Source organism: Astatotilapia calliptera, chromosome 22 (genome assembly GCF_900246225.1).
Source record: "Astatotilapia calliptera chromosome 22, fAstCal1.2, whole genome shotgun sequence".
NCBI lineage: Eukaryota > Metazoa > Chordata > Actinopteri > Cichliformes > Cichlidae > Astatotilapia > Astatotilapia calliptera.
The window spans coordinates 27,388,859-27,405,456 of NC_039322.1; the positions used below are offsets into that span (position 1 = coordinate 27,388,859).

The following is a 16,598-nucleotide window of genomic DNA, read 5'->3' on the forward strand; positions in this document are numbered from 1 at the left end:
GGTCGCCAGTCTGTCGCAGGGCCAACACATAGGGACAGACAACCATTCACACCTAGTGGCAATTTGGATTATCCAATTAACCTATCCCCACAAGCTGCATGGCTTTGGACGGTGGGAGGAAGCCGGAGTACCCGGAGAGAACCCACGCAAACACGGGGAGAACATGCAAACTCCACACAGAAAGACCACGGCCTGATGGTGGAATTGAACTCAGGACCTTCTTGCTGTGCGGCAACAGTGCTAACCACCGTGCCACCGTGCTGCCACGCAAATAGCCATAAATAAATTGATATTAATTGATATTTGTTATTAGAATTCATTTTTCTGATGGGAGCGGGCTTGTTCAGGGTGGTATGCATGTAAGCTTCTGTAGTGCCAATGTGGATCAGCAGGGGAGCTGGCTCCAGGGAGGTGTACTTGTCTTCACCCCAGAGGAAAGGGGACAATCTCCTGGGTCTGGGGGTGGATTGCCCATTAACTAACAGGATTAGTTAATAATAGCAGTAGTGTCAGTGGATCTCAGGATGTTTTAAAGGAGCTGTGGATGTCATATGTATTCTAATACTTTGCAAAGTAATGCAGTCTAGTTCCTGCCCGATTAACTACAGGCTTTCTAGGATTTTCTACAGGGGGGAAAAAAGGAACATACTCTTCAGTATTACTGAAATTTACAGCACTTAGGTATGGAGGTCCAGGAGTGATAAAATTAATTGGTACCACTTTACAATAAGTCTCCCCTTATAGATGCTAATAAATAGTTTATAGCTATATTATTAATTAATCTGTAAATGCTTTATAAACCATTATTAATGGTTTATTATGCATTAGTCAAGGGTGAGAAAAAGAAAAAAAACTGACCGGTTTCTTGCCAAATAGTGAGCCAAATGTGTTCACCTATATATTTCATCTAGAGTTGCTATATTAAACATTTCAGACTAAGTTACTATCCTGTAAGCACAATCAGCATTTGTAAACATATTTTTTATCATATAAAATTGTACTTCATAAATGCATTATAAATATCCACAACTATCAATCGGAGCTTTGTTGTAAAGTGTAAAGCATAAAACCATTTATTAATGAATAATAAATATTTATAAATGCCATATGGGAGACTTATTGTAAAGTGTAAAGCATAACACCATTTATTAATGACAAATAAACATTTATAAATGCCAAATGGGAGACTTATTGTAAAGTGTAAAGCATAACACCATTTATTAATGAATAATAAATATTTATAAATGCCAAATGGGAGCCTTATTGTAAAGTGTAAAGCATAACACCATTTATTAATGACAAATAAACATTTAAAAATGCCAAATGGGAGCCTTATTGTAAAGTGTAAAGCATAACACCATTTATTAATGACAAATAAACATTTATAAATGCCAAATGGGAGCCTTATTGTAAAGTGTAAAGCATAAAACCATTTATTAATGACAAATAAACATTTATAAATGCCAAATGGGAGCCTTATTGTAAAGTGTAAAGCATAACACCATTTATTAATGACAAATAAACATTTATAAATGCCAAATGGGAGCCTTATTGTAAAGTGTAAAGCATGACACCATTTATTTATGACTAATAAACATTTATAAATGACAAAAGAGAGTTTTGTTGTAAAGTTTAAAACATGTCAACATTTATTTATGATCAACAAACATTTCTAAGTATTACTGGGCATAACTATAAAAAGTATAAAGCACCAACAGTTATTTAGCATTGCTAAACTTATATACAAGCCCTTTAAAGATAGCTAAAACTATATTAAGGAAACAAATCCCATCCCTAAATTCACCACTGGCATAAAACAAAGGAAAATTATAATAATTATAATATAATAAATTATTATACCTTAATTGAAACTGCACAGCTGTATTATTTACTCTACACACATTTATACAAATCAAAACATAAAAAAAAACTATAAAATAAACTAACAGGTAAATCTCTTAGTTGTGTGGAAACTCCACACATATGTGAACAGATCTTTGAAAAATGATTGGTTTTGCAGATCTTTTCTTCAGTTCAATATGCTCAAAAAACAAAACCACTTAGAACAAATTAGGGTTTCAGACAGATTTCCCTCTTTGAATTGGAAGCAAAGTACCAGCGGCCTTCATACTTTCTATTTTGTTTTTTACTTCATCACTGCCTTGAATTGCAGCCTCACATCGCTTAGCAAAAGCTAGTACCGTCTCTCCACTAGGCCTGTTGGACAGTAGCTCCTGGTAGACATTGGGGACCGCAATAGCAAGCTCCCCAACTGATGAAGTGGACACAACAGTGTTCCTGTCGAGCCCATGCTTCTGAAAAGCTTTGGTCATGGTCTTCGTCTTTGGAAATGTCTTGAGGAGGGATTTGTATCGCTGCACAATGTCATTTGGCGTTTGAACTAAAAATGAAAACAAAGCAAACTAGAAAAATTTGCATTTCCTGCGAAAATGCTGTGTGGATGCCTTAACGCTGAAGATGTCTGCTGAAAAAAGCTGAAAAAATTGAAAAAAAAAAAAAAGCAAAGAATGTTGCTCTGAGCAGGATTCGAACCTGGCCCTTCTGGTACTCAAGGCAGGTTCTCATCTCACTGCGCCAACATCTTTCTGACAAAGAAGAGGTGGAGAGACTGATAATTGTGCTGAAATGAGCAGAAGAGGCTGAGAATTGTGCTGATAAGAGGTGAATAAGAAGAATTTCTGCTGAAAAGAGTTTAATCAGCAGAATTTCTGCTGAAAAGAGTTGAATGAGCAGAATTTCTGCTGAAAAGAGGTTTTTTGCTGAAAACAGCTTAAAAAGCTTGGATTTGTGCTGAAAACAGCAGAAAAAACTGAAAATTGTGCTGATAAGCGGTGAAAAAGCTGAAATTTGTGTTGAAAAGAGTTAAAAAAGTTTAACTGTTAAGTGAAAGAAATGTTGCCACAACCTGGATTTAAACCCCGGCCTCCTACTCTGAGAACGGCTGCTTATCTCACTGAGCTAAAACATGGCTCAGCCAAGCAAGCAAAACTTGTGATCACACTGATAATGTGGTCCTATTCAGCAAAATGGGCCAAAAAATGACATAAAAAGCTTAATATCTGAAAAAGTATAAAAGTTATGACTACCAAAAGTCATAGCAGGCATCAGGAGAAAGAGCTGAACAGTTTAGAGTTTGAATGGTGAAAAACGGCTGAAAACTGAGGGAGTAGTTAAGCGGCAAAGAAAGTGGCAACTTGAAGAATAACTAGAAAAATTTGCATTTCCTGCGAAAATGCAGTGTGGATGCTTAAAGCTGAAGCTGTATGCAAAAACTAGCTGAAAAAGCTGAAAAGTTGCAGAAATTGTAAAAACTTTGCAGAAGCAAAAGAAGTTTGCTAAAATGGAATAACTTAGCAGAACTGCAATATCTTAGAGGAAACATAATACTTGGCAGAAATACAATAGCATAGCAGAATTTAGCAGAAATATTGTAACTTACCAGAAACATGATAACTTCTCAAAAATACAAGAATTTAGGAGAAATAGTATAAGATAACAGAAAGAATATATTTAGCCAAAAATACTTAAACATTACAGAAACACTATGATTTAGAAAAATAGTACAACAGAGCAGAAATATTGTGATTTACCAGAGACACTGTGATGAACTATGAATATTGTAATTTTAAATTAAGACTATGTTTTAGCACAAATATTATAATTTGGCAGAAATACTATAATTTAGCAGAAATACTATATTAAGCACAAATCCCATAAAAAGCAGAAATACTGTACTATGATTTAGTAGAAAAACTATAATTATTCAGAAATACTACATTTAGCAGAAATACTATATTAAGCACAAATCCTATGAAAAGCAGAAATAGTATGATTAAGCATAAATACTACATTTAGCAGAAATACTATATTAAGCACAAATCCTATAAAAAGCAGAAATACTATATTAAGCACAAATCCTATAAAAGCAGAAATAGTATATTAAGCACAAATCTTATAAAATAGCAGAAATAGTATGATTTAGCACAATAGTAATAAGTTAAACAGAAAAATTGGAAAAGCAAAATGGACAGCTGAAAAAATGCTGAACATGCTGAGGGTCCCTCAAATATACTAGTTAAATGACAAAAATCTGCAAAAAAATTTATGACAGCCACACAATTATAAATATGTACACATGAGGAAACACACATGCACAGAGAGACACACACACAAGATCCAATTCAGTCAACCAGTCTAAATATATTGAATTTGAATCTTACAATGAGATCATACCATTAAAAGGCTTTCTCTCTCTCTCTCTCTCTCTCTCTCTCTCTCTCTGTCACACACACACACACACACACACACACACACACACACACAAACACACACACGCACACACAAACACACACAGACAGACACAGAGGGAGAGAGCTGCCGAATTTAAATCCACCAATCCGAGTGGCTGTTTACGTTTTCCCGCCAAAAAAGGTGCATCTTTTTACACACGCAGCACAGAGAGGCACAGGATTATTGCAGTCTATTTCTCATAGTGACGACTCCCCTCAAACAAATGACCATAATTTCCTAACCGTAGGGGCTAGAGCGGTCATTCTTACACCGTTTTGTTCAGAAGAGATGGGGGAATCTTCCAGTGTTTACAATTTATCATTAACATATGAATTTTTAGAGATATATGACATGGATGACTTATTGACTTAGAAGCCACGAATTCCCCAATATGCAAATTTGAATGGCTGAGGCCACATATATGATTGGCTGGCTGGGAAGCCGTGCAGGCCCTGATTTGTGGATTTGAATTCCTCAGCCCTGATATGATTGGCTGGCTTAGAAGCCATGAAGGCCCCAATATGCAAATTTGAATGCCTCAGGACACATGTATGATTGGCTGGCCCTGATTTGAAAATTCTAATGTCTCAGTTCTCACAGAGGATTGGCTGCCTGGGGACCTGGCAGAAATATATGGAAATACTATGATTAAGCATAAATACTACATTTAGTAGAAATACTATGTTTTAGCACAAATACTATAAAAAGCAGAAATACTATATTAAGCACAAATCCTATAAAAAGCAGAAATACTATATTAGGCACAAATCCTATAAAAAGCAGAAATACTATATTAGGCACAAATAGTATAAAAAGCAGAAATACTATAATTTAGCAGAAATACTATGTTAGGCACAAATCCTATAAAAAGAATAAATACTATAATTTAGCAGAAATACTATATTAGTCACAAATCTTATGAAAAGCAGAAATAGTATGATTTAGCAGAAATACTGTATTTAGCACAAGTACCGAAAAGTACCAGAAATACTATGATTTAGCAGAATAGTAATAACTTACAAAATTACAAATATGGAGGCATATTGAAACAGAAATGCACAGAGGGACACACAAACACAGGCTCTAAACCAGTCAACCAGTCTAACTATATTCAATTTAAATCCTACAATGACATGCTGCCAAATTAGGGCAGGGTCCTCTCTCTCCCACTAAACACACACACACACACACACACACACACACACACACACACACACACACACACACACAGAGGGAGAGAGCTGCCGAATTTAAATCCACCAATCAGAGTGGCTGTTTACGTTTTCCCGCCAAAACAGGTGCATCTTTTTACACACGCAGCACAGAGAGGCACAGGATTATTGCAGCCTATTTCTCATAGTGAGGACTCCCCACAAACAAATGACCATAATTTCCTAACCGTAGGGGCTAGAACGGTCATTCTTAAACCGTTTTGTTCAGAAGAGATGGGGGAATCTTCCAGTGTTAACAATTTATCATTAAAATGTGAATTTTTAGAGATATACGACATGGATGACTTGTTGACTTAGAAGCCACGAATTCCCCAATATGCAAATTTGAATGCCTGAGGCCACATATATGATTGGCTGCCTGGGAAGCCGTGCAGGCCCTGATTTGTGGATTTGAATTCCTCAGCCCTCAGATATGATTGGCTGGCTTAGAAGCCATGAAGGCCCCAATATGCAAATTTGAATGCCTCAGGACACATATATGATTGGCTGGGAAACCGTGCAGGCCCTGATTTGAAAATTTGAATGTCTAAGTCCTCACAGAGGATTGGCTGCCTGGGGACCTGGCAGAAATATATAGAAATACTATGATTAAGCATAAATACTACATTTAGTAGAAATACTATGTTTTAGCACAAATACTATAAAAAGCAGAAATACTATAATTTAGCAGAAATACTATATTAAGCACAAATCCTATAAAAAGCAGAAATAGGATGATTAAGCATAAACACTACATTTAGTAGAAATACTATGTTTGAGCAAAAATCCTATAAAAAGCAGAAATACTATATTAGGCACAAATCCCATAAAAAGCAGAAATAGTATGATTAAGCATAAATACTACATTTAGTAGAAATACTATGTTTTAGCACAAATAGTATAAAAAGCAGAAATACTGTAATTTAGCAGAAATACTATATTAGGCACAAATCTTATAAAATAGCAGAAATAGTATGATTTAGCACAATAGTAATAAGTTAAACAGAAAAATTGGAAAAGCAAAATGGACAGCTGAAAAAATGATGAACATGCTGGGGGTCCCTCAAATATACTTGTTAAATGAAAAAATCAGCAAAAAAAATGCACAGGGAGAGAGAAGTAAGTTTCTAGGTCAGCCTGGGAGCTGCTAAATTTGAATCCACCAATCAGAGAGCCTGTGTACTTTTTCCCGCCAAAACATGTGCATCTTTTTACACACGCAGCACAGAGAGGCACAGGATTATTGCAGCCTATTTCTCATAGTGAGGACTCCCCTCAAACAAATGACCATAATTTCCAAACCGTAGGGGCTAGAGCGGTCATTCTTACACCGTTTTGTTCAGAAGAGATGGGGGAATCTTCCAGTGTTTACAATTTATCATCAAAAAATATGAATTATTAAAGATATTTGACTTCTAATGCACCATAACTGAGTAGAGCGAAGCAAAAACTGCCTTGACTTGCCCTCAAACAACGCTTTGTGACTTGAAATCTATTTGGAGTATCGATATCATTCTTTCACCGTAAGAGACAGCAGGCTTTGGTGAACAATCATGGAAATTTTCAGGTCTCTGTGGAAATCCATTAAAAAGATATGACGAGAGAAAAAAGTGGTTCATTTCCAGAGTTTGAAATCTGAAGAAATCTGAGCGAAGGACGAATTTCCTACCCTCAAACAAGTCTAACTCATTTCAGAACGGTAATAGGTGAGAAAATAATTCTTGATTTGTGAGCGTCAGGGGTGTCTGAAGATATACTGGGACAAGCCTTATGTCTTAACTTTGCTTCGTTAAGGAGATATGACGATTCGAATATGCCTCTCGTTACAGAAATCAAGCGGTGATTTTGAACAAGCTCTCCATTGACTTTCTATGGAGAGTTTTGCGACTTTGTGTTGGTCTGAGGAGATTTGCCAAAATTCTATAAATCCCACAACAATGATAGTGACATTTTCGGAAACCCAGCAAAAATACCTACGTTTTGATGTATAATTTGTGGAAGTTGAGTGAAAATTGAGCAAGTAGCAAGAAGTTGTTCAGACATGAAGAGAAGACTGCAAAACCTTCAGTGGCACACTGGAAGCCAAGTGCATAGCAACCATAACAACGCATGTATTTTGTGAAAAATCACAATTTTGCAACTCAAAACTTTAAGAGGCATAAAAGTAAAACGGTAAAAGATTTGAAAAAGCTGAATCATACCTGAATAGCCCAATAATTTGAGAACATTTTAAAGTTTGAATGGTTGTTCTACGTGAAAATATGAGGAAGTAGTTAAGTTTCAGAAACAAGCAAATTTTAGCAGAATTGCAGAAGTTTCCCATTCATTTCAATGGGACAAATTAAGCTTAATATTTTAAAAAGTATAATAGTGAAAAATACCAAAAGACATAGCAGGAATTAGCAGAAATAGCAGAATATTTTAAAATTTGAACGGTGAAAATCGGCTGAAAATTGTGGAAGTAGTTAAGTGCCAAAAAGTGTACGGAAGTCCCAAGAGGAACTCAATAGTGTGGATGCTTAAAGCATCCACACAATTAAAGCATCCACACAATAAAGGATAAAGAATAAAGAGAAACATCCACATCCACACAATAATTAGAAAAGCAAATGCTCAAAGCATACTAATCTATACATATATATATATATATATATATATATATATATATATATATATACACAGACAGATAGGTAGATATGTATATATGACGTAGTGAACACAGAGTAATTTTTAGAACAAATTAAAATCATAATACTATCTTTTATGTCACATTTATAGTATCCTCTTCTGTAAAATCTTCTCTTCCAAAATCTTTTGCTCACCACGCTGCTGGAGCTTCTTCTGCTCCTTCTTGGGTTTCTTGGCTTTTGAATGCTTTTTGTTGTATTTGTGCTTTCGCTTCTTTGGGGATGAAGATGAGGATGACCACACAGACGATACAGATGAAGATGCGAAAGATGAATCTGAGTTTTCAGAAGCCTTCGAGGAAAATGGATCATTGAATGGTTCGTCTTTAGGTTGCTCTGCAGGATGTAAACAACAAAATGGCTGGTTTTAGAAACAAGTCCCCTGTTTAAGAGAATGAGGATTTTGTTATAGAAAATCATCATGTGAATAAGGTGTACATATACACACACACACACACACACACACACACACACACACACACACACATATATATATATATATATATATATATATATATATATATATATATATATATATATATATGTACAATTCTAGGCATTCCAGTATCCAGCTGTGGGGCATTGAGTCATAGGCAACATTGCAGACATAGAGGACAGTTACAAGTACCTGGGGATCCCGCAGGCGAATGGGAACCATGAAGAGGCCGCTAGAAAAGCTGCAACCACCAAGTACCTGCAGAGGGTCAGGCAAGTCCTGAGGAGTCAGCTGAATGGTAAGAACAAGATCCGGGCCATCAACACCTATGCCCTGCCCGTGATCAGGTACCCTGCTGGGGTAATAGGCTGGCCAAAGGAGGAGATAGAAGCCACTGACATAAAGACAAGAAAGCTCCTTACCATGCATGGAGGGTTTCACCCCAAGTCCAGCACCCTGAGGCTGTACGCTAAGCGGAAGGAAGGGGGCCGGGGACTGGTGAGTGTCAGCACCACAGTCCAGGATGAGACAACGAACATCCAAGAATACATTGGGAAGATGGCCCCAACTGACCGAGTGCTCAGTGAATACCTCAGGCAGCAGAAACCCAAGAAAGAGGAGGGAGACGAGGAACCATCATGGAAGGACAGGCCCCTGCACGGTATGTACCACCGGCAGATAGAGGGGGTGGCTGATATCCAGAAATCCTACCAGTGGCTGGACAAAGCTGGACTGAAAGACAGCACAGAGGCACTAATCATGGCAGCACAATTACAAGCTCTGAGCACAAGATCCATAGAGGCTGGGGTCTACCACACCAGGCAAGACCCCAGGTGCAGGCTGTGTAAAGATGCCCCAGAGACAATCCAGCACATAACAGCAGGGTGCAAGATGCTAGCAGGCAAGGCATACATGGAACGCCATAACCAAGTGGCCGGCATAGTGTACAGGAACATCTGTGCCGAGTATAACCTGGAAGTCCCGAGGTCAAAATGGGAGATGCCCCCAAGGGTGGTGGAGAATGACCGAGCTAAGATCCTGTGGGACTTCCAGATACAGACGGACAAAATGGTGGTGGCTAACCAACCGGACATAGTGGTGGTAGATAAACAGAAGAAGACGGCCGTAGTGATCGATGTAGCGGTTCCGAATGACAGCAATATCAGGAAGAAGGAACACGAGAAGCTGGAGAAATACCAAGGGCTCAGAGAAGAGCTCGAGAGGATGTGGAGGGTGAAGGTAACGGTGGTCCCCGTGGTAATCGGAGCACTAGGTGCGGTGACTCCCAAGCTAGGCGAGTGGCTCCAGCAGATCCCGGGAACAACATCGGAGATCTCTGTCCAGAAGAGCGCAGTCCTGGGAACAGCTAAGATACTGCGCAGGACCCTCAAGCTCCCAGGCCTCTGGTAGAGGACCCGAGCTTGAAGGATAAACCGCCCGCAGGGGCGTGCTGGGTGTTTATATATATATATATATATGTATATACATATAAAACCTATATTAATTCTGATTGTAAGGCTGTTACATTACTAGTTCAAGTTGGAGTTATGATCTTATGAACTATGAAATTGAATCAGTCAAGTTAGACTTGGCTGAGCTGAATTTGGAACCAGATCTCTTTAGGAATGAACTAGCACAACACTTAAAGTTAACTGACTAAAATCTTTTAATCAACACAATGACAATAAGGGAACTTCACTGGGATTGATAAATTATCTAATGTTTATTTGAAGACTGTAAAATAAAAACAATGTTCATGGAACAAGTCTAGTTTCATACTTGTAAGGGATGATAGCTGACTTCGGAGAAAATCTCTCTCTCCTTCCAGTTCTTCAATTCTCTTCTTTTGCCATTCCAGTTTCTCCTTAAGAAAAGTCCGTTTCTCTCGCTCCTTGTTAAGAAGGGCAGTTGCAGTAGGGGCAGGATTAGAAGAAGAATCTAAAGAACAAACAATTATTAAATTACAATACTAAAATAATTTATAATCTAAACTTGGGAAACTCAAATAAAATATTGATTAAAAACGGTTACAACTTGAATTTATAAAAAGCCACTTTGTAAAAATTATGTTATATACACCTGTGGTGGTTCAGGCATTTCTAAAACAAGGCAAATAATTCTTATGTGTACTGTCTTACCAGGGTGTTTAATATAAATTTAATGATGCACATAAACAAAACTAAAAATATACTGTACAACTAAGTGATATAAATCGTTTGGAGTAACCAATAGTAATAGAGCTATTCACATGTTATGTGATGTTAGTTAGCCACTGTAGCTAGCAGCCAAATGGCTCGGTAGCTAGCTAGCTAGCATTATACTCACCTTCATGTCTAACTGCTGACGTCGTTGGCTTAGTGCAATCTAGATCATCCAGTCTCTGCTTTTTGTATCTCTTCGAACGTGTGCTAACTGTGTAAGTCGCAGACGCACACAAATTTTTATCTTCTGCTCCATCCATGGCGCAAGAACTTGAACGAGCGCCTTCAGTGTTTCTGTTCGTGCTCCACTGCCTGTCGCGCTCTGAGAGGAGGGGCTTTCCTTAATAAAGTTAACTGTGATTGGATGGTTGTATAAGCTCCTCTGCGTTTAAATTAAATTTGTTTTCCCTCCCTTTGGCGGCAGAACATATTTCTTTAGCATGAATCCAGCGGGTTAGATCTACATAACAAAGTCGGAGATAGGGCTGGGCGATATGACCCAAAATTCATATCTCGATATTTTTTAGCTGGATGGCGATATAAGATATATATCTCGATATTTTTTTTAAGCCATAAAGTAAGAACAAAAAGAGAGTTCTTAGTTAAAGCTGTGTCCCAGATGTCACACAGGCACTTTTATTAACATACAGCACAGATGTACATGAAAAATTACTCAAAAATAAATTATGAGCATTCATTAAATAATAATGCTCCATAAATAAAATAAAACAATGTTGTTTTTGTGCATAACAAAGAGCTCACAATTGGGCAGTCAAAATGTAAACTAAAAGACGCTGAGCGTAATAACAAAGACAGACAGATTTCAAAGCAGCTCTATTTCCAAGTTTTACTGCGTGACTGACAGCCTGGAGTTTGAAATCCACTTCATAACCACGTCTCTTACAGGTGCTATTTATGGTCCTTATACACACACAATACGGTAATATTACGTTGAAGCACAGTACGTATCACTCCGCGAGGCTCCTCGGTAGCCGTAATGCGCCGACAATCTATCAAGCGGTGCAGCTCCGTAGCTGACCAAAATCGTACTCAAACATTTTTGACAGATTGCTGAGCGCCGCATACCACATAAAATCGGTTCGCGTCCATCAAGCACAACCAGAATTCATACATAAGGCGCGCTGTCAACTTTTGAGAGAATGAAAGGATTTTAGACTATGCAGCCCGTAGGGACTAGCGCGGTTAGCTCGTTAGCATGGTTAGCTCGTTAACACATTGACGCCGTCCAGCCCCACGCATGGGGCGATGCGCAGTAACTCGTTAACGGAGATTTGCCGTGTCCATCTTGTCGCTGCCTGCACGTGAAGCGATGGGGGAGGAGGGGGAGTTGTGTTCAGTGAAGGATAGAGGCGAGGAGGAGTAATGTTGCGTAGAGACAAAAGTAGACGAAAGAGAGGCAAACTTGCGGCTCCACAACTATAATTATAACGTAACATAGACTATATCGATATAAAGGATATTGTCACATCTTATATCTCGTATAAAAATATATCGATATGTTTTAAAAACTCGATATATCGCCCAGCTCTAGTCGGAGATACATTATAACAGGTGAGACAATCCTCTTTTTTGCGTGGGACTATTTTTGATTATAGGGCTTGTTTTATATAGCATGTGAAGTTCTTTAACTCTGAACCGATTTGCACTAGACTCCCATAGAGTATTTTACGGTGTTTCGAGGTGATAATAAAATAAATTACTCATTTTTTCCCACCAGAATGTCTCTGGGAATGAGATTGCGCGCCAGAATAGAAGGAAAACAAACTAAATATAAGGCACTAAGGCTCATTAAATGGCTGCAGAAGAAACACCTGCTAAAAAAGAAGCTTAGATGTCCTGTTTGTCACCATAAGATGAAAATGATTTCCGTGGTGAAGAAAGACCAATATATGTGGTATGTATAATGCATGATAATGTAGTGCATGTAGTAAATATAACAAAATATTTCGGTTATCAATGCAAGAGGGAGCATTAACCTCTTTTCATTATTATTTTCTTCATACTTAATTTTGTGATTATCTTTTCAATTAATGCTCTTGTTTAAGGGTCCATTTCTTTACTTAACTCATTTGTATGTTCTCAGGTGCTGCAAAAGAGCAAGTCATAGGAAAGTTTCCAGAACAATTAGAACTGGCTCCCTCTTTGAGAAATCAAAAACATCTCTTTTCAGTTGGATGAAGTTCATTTACAGGTATATGTAGATGTAGACATTAATAGCAATGCACCTTTCATAATTGAACACCAATACGAGACTTGTGAAATAAAATTAGGGCCTCAGAAAGTAATAATTGCCTGGATTTCTATCACAGATTTTCACAAGGGCTCAGGCTCAGACAAATAGATATGATCGATGATGAAGTGGCTGGCAGCTCCAGAACACTAAGTAGCATGGCAAGACACATTCGACATGTTTGTATACGTGCAATTAAAAGACACAGAATAAACAATGGACACCGTCTTGGTGGTGACAGAGAATTTGTGGTTATAGATGAAAGCTGTCTCCGTCATCAGCGAAAGGTTGGTAAACTCTCAGACAGGTTTGTTAGAATCAATGCAGATCTGAATGTGTCCTCTAAACATGGAAACCTTTACCATAAGTAAAAAAAATTAGTAGAAGCAACCATCTTTTTGAATGTTTCTTTGTAGATATTCTGTTTAATTTTATTCTTTTTGTTTTCAGTATGCACGTGGACGCTTTCGAAATGCATGGAAAAGGAAGAAATGGGTATTTGGAATGATGGGAATTAAAGACAAAAGGCGAAGGCTTGTGTTAAAACTTGTTGAAAAACGATCAAGGCGCCACCTTGTTCCTCTGATCAGACAGCATGTTAAGTTGGGTAGTGCCATTATCAGTGATGAGTGGAGAGCCTACAAGAATGTTTTGACAAACATAGGGTACAGACATTACACTGTAAATCACAGCAGGTGGTTTGTAGATCCTCAATCTGGCAGTCATACACAGCATATCGAAAGGGCTTGGATGACCATCAAAGGACATGTCCGTAGACTAAGAGCAAATCGCACTGAGAAGTTGCTGGAGGAACACCTGATGGTTCTTGAGTGGTCATCTTGGCTTGGTTCGCGACACCCTGATGGACCACTGGGACGCTTATTTAAGGACATACAAAAAATATTTCCAGTTTGAACCAGTCTGGCATGAACTTTTTTGGAGTGGGTGACTGTTTGGTGTTTTAAAAAACACATTTAATGTTACATGTGTTACTCTTACAATACATTTTTGACAGTAGTTAAATGTTATTTCAAGCACTGATTGTAATTTAGGACTAAGTGTTATAAATGGTGACATTATACATTTAAGACTCACTTTTGGCAATTAAATGTTTATTAGTGATTAATAAATGGTGTTATGCTTTACACTTTACAATAAGGCTCCCATTTGGCATTTATAAATATTTATTATTCATTAAAATAAATGGTGTTATGCTTTACACTTTACAATAAGTCTCCCATGTGGCATTTATAAATATTTATTATTCATTAATAAATGGTTTTATGCTTTACACTGTACAACAAAGCTCCGATTGATAGTTGTGGATATTTATAATGCATTTATGAAGTACAATTTTATATGATAAAAAATATGTTTACAAATGCTGATTGTGCTTACAGGATAGTAACTTAGTCTGAAATGTTTAATATAGCAACTCTAGATGAAATATATAGGTGAACACATTTGGCTCACTATTTGGCAAGAAACCGGTCAGTTTTTTTTCTTTTTCTCACCCTTAACTAATGCATAATAAACCATTAATAATGGTTTATAAAGCATTTACAGATTAATTAATAATATAGCTATAAACTATTTATTAGCATCTATAAGGGGAGACTTATTGTAAAGTGGTACCAATTAGTTAAATAAACATGCCATGAAATAATTAAACATTTTATTAATTAATTAAAATGCAAATCACCTAAATAATATTTGAATAATTAAATAAATGGCCACTCTGAAGACATTTAATAAATTATTCATATCAAATTTTATTTAATTATTAGTAAATGGCCTGTATTTGTATAGCGTTTTACTAGTCCCTAAGGACCCCAAAGCACTTTACACATTCAGTCATCCACCCATTCACACGCTGGTGATGCCAAGCTACATTCTAGCCACAGCCACCCTGACAGAGGCGAGGCTGCCAGGCACTGGTGCCACCGGGCCCTCTGACCACCACCAGTAGGCAACGGGTGAAGTGTCTTGCCCAAGGACACAACGACCGAGACTGTCCAAGCCGGGGCTTGAACCAGCAACCTTCCGATTACAAGGCGAACTCCCAACTCTTGAGCCACGATCGCCATATTTTTGCATGTTTTAATTAATTATATATTATTGTGAAACTAATTTCAATATTAGACAGTAAAGTAAATGCAAAATGCAAATTTTGTGTATGATGATTTAATTTGGTAAGGAAGCAAAAAACAAATTATCCAACCCTGACCCTATGAAAAATTAATAGTCCAGCCAATACAGAGTTTGAGTTGAATGTAATAATGTGACAAAAGAAAGCAAATGTTAGGCATTTGTTACCATCTTTAAACCAGATGCTTAACAAAAACCCATATTTACAGATATATACAGATGGCACATGTTATTGCACAAATTATGTTTTATAACCATTTCGTTAATTTTATTAAATAATAGATCATTCATCAGTCGAAAATAATGGATTGCATTTATATAGCGCTTTTTGAGACCCTCGACGTGCTTTACAATTCCACTATTCATTCACTCTCACATTCACACACTGGTGGAGGCAAGCTACAGTTGTAGCCACAGCTGCCCTGGGGCAGACTGACAGAAGCTGCCATATCGTGCCATCGGCCTCTAATGGCCAACACCAGTAGGTGGTAGGTGAAGTATCTTGCCCAAGGACACAACGTCCAAGACAGACAGAGCAGGGGATCAAACCGGCAAACCCCTTAAAGCTTGGTCCCCTCAAAAAAGTACATATTTCACACCTTTGATTAAATACTGTCAAGGGCTGAGTGAGCGGCTGGTGTTTTTCCATTCCTGGGTGGGATCCTGGACACTCACCTCTTCCTCATTCAGTGACAATCAGCATGGCTGCATTTAAGCTCGGCATGGTCATCTCTCCTTCGTTAGTCCATCAGGTACCTATGGTAACAACACGGCCACAATTCCTTGTTATTTAGCTATTGCTTTTTGCATTCTTACCTCGTCTCCTTGTGTCTAAAGCTTGCCTTGCATCCACTCTCAACCTGACTCTGTCTGCAACCTCATGCCAGCCTCACGGCATCACGGGCATCGGCGGAAAAAACATTAATATTACAGATAATAATAAAACATTAAAACATAAACATTATAATACAGACTTATAATTTGGACCGATGTTTTTTCGAAATTCTTTACCCGAAAAGTGAGCGTGAGAGCCCTCGGTGCGCCTGCTTGCTGCTGAAGTCAAAGTAAACTTTATTGTCATCTCCGCTACATACAGTCCAGTATATAGAGAGACGAGATGATAAGGCTCCAGTTACAGCAGTGCAAGAAAACAAACAATAAATATAAGAAGAGTAAGAAAATAAATATACACTTTAGCACTAGGGGTAAAGGGGTCAGTAACAATTTGAATGGTAAATGGCCTGTATTTATATAGCGCTTTACTAGTCCCTAAGGACCCCAAATCGCTTTACATATCCAGTCATCCACCCATTCACACACAGGTGATGGCAAGCTACATTGTAGCCACAGCCA

General features: G+C 37.8%; 1 long non-coding RNA gene and 1 pseudogene across 2 annotated transcripts; one reads left to right on the forward strand and one right to left on the reverse strand.

The window, feature by feature from the left end:
• Positions 1-1,989: 1,989 nt before the first annotated feature.
• Positions 1,990-11,106, reverse strand: LOC113015091 (coiled-coil domain-containing protein 106-like; annotated as a pseudogene).
• Positions 11,107-12,401: 1,295 nt separating this feature from the next.
• On the forward strand, positions 12,402-13,506 carry LOC113015010 (uncharacterized). Of its 2 annotated transcripts, XR_003271049.1 has the most exons (4): positions 12,402-12,418; positions 12,585-12,761; positions 12,951-13,058; positions 13,177-13,506. It is a non-coding gene; the product is annotated as an uncharacterized LOC113015010 (long non-coding RNA). The 2 variants fall into 2 exon arrangements; XR_003271048.1 differs by having other exon boundaries at positions 12,410-12,761.
• Positions 13,507-16,598: the final 3,092 nt, after the last annotated feature.